This window comes from Pinus tabuliformis, chromosome 4_2 (genome assembly GCF_031772625.1).
Source record: "Pinus tabuliformis cultivar Carrire ecotype Pingquan chromosome 4_2, CPIR1, whole genome shotgun sequence".
NCBI lineage: Eukaryota > Viridiplantae > Streptophyta > Pinopsida > Pinales > Pinaceae > Pinus > Pinus tabuliformis.
This window is the reverse complement of record NC_142304.1, coordinates 1,171,597,788-1,171,606,128: the sequence shown is the minus strand read 5'-3', so window position 1 is coordinate 1,171,606,128 and position 8,341 is coordinate 1,171,597,788.

The window sequence follows — 8,341 nt, the reverse complement described above, 5'->3', positions numbered from 1 at the left end:
GGCTCACAAGTAAACTTAATTTTTGAAGCAATTGTAAATAAATTGGGACTACTAACCACACCTCACAAGAAGCCATATCCGTTAGGTTAGGTATGTGATAAAGCAAAGCTACAAGTGACTAGACAATGTAAACTTAGATTTTCTTTTGGGTCAGCATTTGTAGATGAGGTTTACTTAGATAACGTTCCCTTGGATATATGTGGAATTGTTTTAGGAAGTCCTTACTTGTATGATAGAAAAGCCATTTTCTATAGAGCTGAAAATAAGTATCAACTCGCTAAAGATGGAATCAAATATATTGTAAGAGCTCATAAACTCAAGAATAATTATACTCTCATAAACTCAGGGTAGATGAAAAGAATTGTAAATTCATGCAAGCAATTTTTACTAATGGTTGTAAAGGAAAAGAAACCTCATAAAACCATTGTATTTGAAGGCTGTGATACTAAACTGCACGCTGATTTAGAAAAATTTGTTTCAGAATATGATATATTATTTCAAGAGCCTAAAGGTCTACCACCCAAAAGGGAAATTGTACATGATATTGATGTGCAGCAAGATGCTCCATTGCCTAACATTGGAATGTACAGGTTATCCACTTTAGAGAATTTAGAAATCAAGAAGCAGGTACAGGAGCTGCTCGAGAAAGGGTTCATAAGACCAAGCACATCACCATGTGGATCTCCAATCATGTTGGTGAGGAAGAAAGATGGTTCGTGGAGGATGTGCATTGATTACCGAGCACTGAATAAAATAACGATCAAGAATCATTATCCCCTTCCTCACATTGATGATCTATTGGATCAGTTGAAGAAAGTTGTTTACTTTTCCAAGTTGGAATTGCATAGTGGTTACCATCAGGTCAGAGTAGCAGAGCAAGATGCATGGAAGATTGCTTTCAAAATAAAGCAAGGGTTGTATGAATGGCTAGTTATGCCTTTTGGCTTAACTAACGCTCCTGCCACTTTCATGAGAGTTATGAATGATATACTCAAGCCTTTTATTGATGATTTTATAATTGTATAGTTTGATGACATTCTTATTTTCAGTAAAACATGGGAAGAACATTTGAAGCATGTAAGGCAGACTCTAGATGTTTTGAAAAAGGAAAATCTCTATGTTAAATTATCAAAATGTGAATTTGGTAAAATATCTTTGAATTATTTGGGTCATATTGTAGGGGGTGGTGAATTGAAGATAGATCCCTCTAAGGTTGCAATCATTGTAAACTGGCCTAAACCCAAGTCTGCTACAGAAGTTAGGAGCTTCCTAGGAGTAGCACAACATTAGAGAAAGTTTATTGCTAACTTTTCCTTAATTGCAGCTCCCTTACATGCTTTAGTAGGATTGAACAAGGTGTTTCAGTGGGGAGGCAAACAACAAAAATCCTTCGACACCTTGAAAGAAAAAATTAGTACAACACCAGTACTAGCATTGCCAAATCTTCAACAACCATTTGAGATCGAAAATGATGCCAGTGACTATGCCATGGGAGCAATGTTGATGCAACATGGTAAACCCATATGCTACCATTCTGAGACTTTTAATTCTCCAGTAGCTAATTATCCTACATATGATAAACAATTGTATGCATTAGTCCAGAGTGTGAAGAAGTGGAAACATTACTTAATGGGAAAAGAAACAATAATACATACTGATCATTACCCACTTCAGTATTTTCACTCACAAACTAAATTGCAACAATCAAGACACTATAGGTGGATGGGTTTCCTACAACAGTTTCATTTAGTCATCAGATATAAAAAGGGTATACACAATAGAGTTGCAGATATGTTTTCGAGACCAATCATAAATGCATCTACTATACTTAAGCATAACTCAGTAATGCATGAAAGTTATATTGAACAATATGCTCAAGATATAGACTTTAAAGATGTATATGCAGCTTTAAGTAATGGCAAAAAGGTAGAAGAATTAGATTACTATGTTAAGGACCAACTCTTGTATCATTTGGGAAAGTTATGCATTCCACAAACAAAAAGAGTGAACATAATTAGGGAGGCACATACTTCTCTGATATTAGGTCATTTTGGTGTAAGTAAAATAGTTGCACAGCTGCAAAGATACTTCGATTGGCCAAGAATGCATGAAACCTTTTCTAGATATGTAAGAGGGTGCACCATGTGTGCTAAAAGTAAGCCCAACAATAGAAAACTAGGCTTGTACACTTCACTACCAGTCCCTTCCTGTCCTTGGGAAAGTGTTTCCATGGACTTTGTTGGGGGATTGCCAAAATCTAGAAAGGGACATGACTATTTATATGTTATTGTGGACACGTTTAGCAAAATGTGTATTTTAATACCCTGTAATAAGCAGATTATAGCTAAACAAACAACGAAGGTGTTCTTTCAGCATGTCTGGGTGCATTTTGGGTTACCTACTTCCATAGTATCTGATCAAGACTCCCGATTTTTTGGGAAGTTTTGGTCAAGTTTGTGGGAATTAATGGACACCAGGCTGAAGAAAAGCACAATCATTCATCCACAAACAGATGGCCAAATAGAGGTAGTCAACAAGACAATGATCCAGTTACTTAGGGGTTATTGCATCAAGCATCCCAAGCTTTGGGATGAACATTTATGTTATGTGCAGCATGCTTACAACCGTGCTAAACATTCTTCTACATAGAGATCTCCTTTTGAGACCTGTTTTGGTTTTATACCAAGGTCTCCCTTGGATTTTGTCTTTGAAAAAGACATAGTAGTTGCTGGACACAGTGATGTGGACAAAGAAACTAGGTTCATCGAACAGATCCAAGAAATTCACCAAGTAGTGCAGAAACAACTACAAAAGAGCCAAGCCAAATACAAGGCAAGGCATGATAAACATCAGGTGGAGCACAGCTTCCAAGTTGGTGATCATGTCTGGCTATATATCAGCAAGGACAGAAGGCAAGGTGAAGGAAAGGAGCTAGAGCTAATAAGGTATGGGCCTTTTAAGGTACTTGAGAAAATTGGTGAGAATGCTTTTCGTCTTGATCTGCCAGCATACATGCACATCTATTCAGTGGTAAATGCAGAAAACTTAAGACTGTTTGAACCTCCATTAATTGAAGGTTCCGAAGAACAAAGTCAATTACCTTCCATTGATGATATGTTGCCTGAATACCTGAATGAGTTGCAGGAAGATACAGTTCTAGACAGGAAGGTGAGGACTACGCATAGAGGGGACCTAGAGTACCTTAGGATCGGGCTCAAAGGTTCAAAATCTAGCAATGCCAAATGGATAGAGATTGGGCAAGTGAGGCAGCTATATCCTCACTTGAGCGATCCTTGAAAACCAACTTTTGGTGGTCCAAAAGCCTTTTTTAGTGGGAAGGCATGATCCAAATGGATCTAAGAATACTCTCTAAGTCTTGGAAACTCGAAAAATCATGCCAACGACGAAATAAAATCGCATGAGAAAACCTTTCAGAATGGGGAAAAACACTATTAGGAGGAAAAAACACGTTAAATCAATGAAAAACAGAGTATCAAAGGTGGAACAAATGAATGCACAATAGCCGTCAAATCTGGCTAATCAACGGTCTAGATCTGATCTGCAATCAGAATCGGCATAGGCAAACAACGGAGATCGGCGCAGACTACATAACACCTGCGACGACGATTGGTGGAGTCAACTAGGACCGTCGATCAAGCGCGTAGATCGACGGCCCATGTTGCATCACAGGATCGCTATCGGTGATTACAAAGAGCACTTGCAAATGGCCCGGGGCATGAGCAATATGCGATTGGGATCAATCGCATTGGAGCAACACCATGGAGCGGGACCGATACACATGTATATGTGCGGTCCGATAAACTGGAGCCGATGGTTTTATCAATATTATTACATAAAATTTGAGATCCGCAAAAAAGCCATTTTTAATGTATTTTCGTGGTTTTAACACATTTTAAAAATACAAAGGGGTAGGCCATTGTGACATGCGATGGTGACTTACAAGCGGACCCGATAGGGGGATGGACCATATTTAAGGACTTTTTGAAGTCTGAATTGAACTGTATTTTGGCGTAATTTCATAGTCGTAAATACATTTTCCTGTGTAAAACAGAAAACGACTACGTTTGGGATTCTGAAGGATTTCAAGGGACCGAGGCACTCTTACATTGCCGAATAGGTGGCCACCTCCCCTTGAGGCATTATGCAATGATTGTGTAATGCCAGAAGATGGATTCAAAGCGGATAGAGACCCGGGAGACAGAAAGCCGAGAAGGAGAAACGCAGCCCAGATTGGCTTTAAAGCCACAAACAGAGAGCAAACATGACAGGCAGTATTGCAGGCAGTGCCGAGACAGAGCTAGGACAGAGATAGAGAGCATTGAGGGAGTCTGTGTACTCAAAGAGTCTTGTGAGGTTCAAGCAAAGCTCTTGTTGTTGCATCTATTGTGTGTGAGGCTCAAATTGAGCTCATTGTTGTAAAAACTTTTTTTTGAAGACATAATAGAGAGGCCACCACTAAAGGCTAGACCAGGAGATGTAGCCTAGGAGTGTTGGGTGAACTCCTCATTAAATTTGTTGTGTTATGCGTTGTCTATTATGTTTTGTTTACTTCTTCATTGTCTGTGTATTTCACAATCTTATCGATCCATTGCATAAAATAACATAGACAAATCCATGCATATGAGTTTGTAATACCTTATTAATTGTCTTAGATCTCATTATCAGATCAAATATGAAAATCAACCATGGTCAACCATCTTCAATTTTGGTAAACCATGGTCAAATGTCGCATTGTGACAATTATTGTCTCAAAATGAAAATCAATCATGGTTAATGATCATCAATTGTCATGGTCACATTGTGACAAAGATTGTCTCATGGTCCAACGTCACATTATCACAACCATGGTCTACCATGGTTGAACTTCGCATTGTGACAAAGCTTGTATATATTAAAATCAACCATGGTCAACCATAGTCAATCATGATCAACCATAGTCCAAAGTCACATTGTGACAAAGATTATTTCAATATGAAAATCAATCATGATCAACCATGGTCCAACATTGCATTGTGACAAACATGGTCTCAATATGAAAATCAACCATGGTCAACAATGTTTGTTTTAGGGTTTATAATATTTATCTTAGGGTTTATATACCTTGGGTTTACAATATTAATCCTTTGGATTTTCAGTATTAATCCATTTTATTAATGCCTTGTGTTTATAATATCAATCCCTTGGGTTTATTAATCTAAGGGTTCATATTCCTAGGGTAGAATATTATGATAGGGTTTATATATTAATCCTAAGGTTTAATATAAATCTCTTGGGTTTATAATCCATTGGGTTTATAATATTAATCATAGGGTTTATATTCCTTGGGTTTAATATTAAGCCTAAGGTTTACAATATTAATCCCTTGGGTTTATGAGTTTTAGGGTTTATATTCCTAGGGTTTAATATTATTCCCTTGGGTTTAAAATTATTCTCTTAGGTTTATAATCCATTGAGTTTATAATATTAACCCATTAGGTTTATAAATTCCTAGGGTTTACAATATTAATCCCTAGGGTTTATTAGTTTTAGGAAATGGTCGAACGTGGCATTGTGACAAAGCTTGTCAATCCTAAAATCAACCATGGTCAATCATGGTCAACCATGGTCAAATGTCACATTATGACAAAGATTCTTTCAATATGAAAATCAATCATGGTCAACCATGGTCCAACATCGCATTGTGAAAAATATTGTCTCAATATGAAAATCAACCATGGTCAACCATGTTTGCTTTAGGGTTTATAATATTTATCTTAGGGTTTATATACCTTGGGTTTACAATATTAATCCTTTCTTTTTATTGATGCCTCGTGTTTATAATATCAATCCCTTGATTTTATTAATCTAAGGGTTCATATTCCTAGGGTAGAATATTATGATAGGGTTTATATATTAATCCTAAGGTTTAATATAAATCTCCTGGGTTTATAATATAAATTCTTAGGGTTTATTATATTAATCATAAGGTTTATATTCCTAGGGTTTAATATTAAGCCTAGGGTTTACAATATTAATCCCCTGTGTTTGTTAGTTTTAGAGTTTATATTCCTAGGGTTTAAAATTATTTCCTTAAGTTTATAATATTAATCCCTTAGGTTTATAAATTTCTAGGGTTTACATTCGTAGAGTTTAATATTAAGCCTAGGGTTTACAATATTAATCCCTTTAGTTTATTAGTTTTAGGAAATGGTCAAACATCACATTTTGACAAAGCTTGTCAATATTAAAATCAACCATGGTCAACCATGCTCAATCATGGTCAACCATGGTCCAACGTCACATTGTGACAAATATTCTTTCAACATGAAAATTAATCATGGTCAACCATGGTCCAACATCACATTGTGAAAAATATTGTCTCAATATGAAAATCAACCATGGTCAAGAATGTTTGTTTTAGGGTTTATAGTATTTATCGTGGGGTTTATATACCTTGGGTTTACAATATTAATCGTTGTATTTTCAGTATTAACCCCTCTTTTTTATTAATGCCTTGTGTTTATAATATCAATCCCTTGGGTTTATTAATCTAAGGGTTCACATTCCTAGGGTATAATATTATGATATTGTTTACATATTAATCCTAAGGTTTAATATAAATCCCTTAGGTTTATAATATAAATTCTTAGGGTTTATAATACTAATCATAAGGTTTATATTCCTAGGGTTTAATATTAAGCATAGGTTTTACGATATTAATCCCTTGGGTTTATGAGTTTTAGGGTTAATGTTAATAGGGTTTAATATTATTCCCTTGGGTTTAATATTATTCACTTAGGTTTATAATATTAATCCCTTGGGTTTAAAATTATTCCCCTTGGTTTATAATCCATTGAGTTTATAATATTAATCCCTTAGGTTTATAAATTCCCAGGGTTTAATATTAAGCCTAAGGTTTACAATATTAATCCCTTGGGTTTATTAGTTTTAGGGTTTATATTCCTAGGGTTTAATATTATTCCCTTGGGTTTAAAAGTATTCCCTTAGGTTTATAATATTAATCCCTTGGATTTAAAATTATTCCCTTAGGTTTATATTATTAATCCCTTAGGTTTATAAATTCGTTGGATTTATAGTATTAATCTCTTGGGTTTATAATATTTATCGTAAGGTTTATAATATTAATTTTAGGGTTTATATTCCTAGGATTTAATATTAATCATAGGCTCTAATGTTATTCCATTGGGTTTATAATCCCTTTGGTTTTTAATATTAATCCAATGAGTTTATTAATCTCTTAGATTTATAATATTGATCCTAAGGTTTCTAATATTAATCATAGGGTTTATATTCTAAGGGTTTAATATTAAACCTATGGTTTATAATATTAATCTTAGGGTTTAATATTAATCCCTTTAGTTTTTAATCCCTTGGGTTTATAATATTAATCTTAGGGTTTAATATTAATCCCTTTAGTTTTTAATCCCTTGGGTTTATAATATTAATCCGTTCGGTTGATCAATATTAGTGTTTATGTTCATAGGATTTAATATTAAACCTAAGATTTAATGTTATGTCAACTGTGGTCCAATGTCGCATTGTGGCAAATATTGTTAATATTAAAACCGACCATGGTAAATCATGGTCAACTATGGTCCAACGTCACATTGTGACAATGATTCTTTCAATATGAAAATGAGTCATGGTCAACCATGGTCCAACATTACATTGTGACAAATATTGTCTCAATATAAAAATCAATCATGGTCAACCACATTTGTTTGAGGGTTTATAATATTTACCTTAAGGTTTATATACCTTGGGTTTACAATATTAATCCTTTGGATTTTTTGGTTTTTAGTATTAATCCCTTATTTTTATTAGTGCCTTGGGTTTATAATATCAATCCCTTGGGTTTATTAATCTAAGGGTTCATATTCTTATGGTATAATATTATAATAGGGTTTATCTATTAATCCTAAGGTTTAATATAAATCCCTTGGGTTTATAATCCATTGGGTTTATAATATAAATTCTTTGAGTTTATAATATTAATCATAGGGTTGAATATTAAGCCTAGGGTTTACAATATTAATCCCTTGGGTATATTAGTTTTAGGGTTTATATTTCTAGGGTTTAATATTCATCCTAGGGTTTATAATATTAATCCCTTGGGTTTATAATATTAATCCCTTAGGTTTATAAATTCCTTGGATTTATAGTATTAATCACTTGGGTTTATAATATTGATCCTAAGGTTTATAATATTAATCTTAGAGTTTATATTCCCAAGGTTTAATATTAATCCTAGGCTCTAATGTTATTCTATTGGGTTTATAATCCTTCTGGTTTTTAATATTAATCCAATGTGTTTATTAAT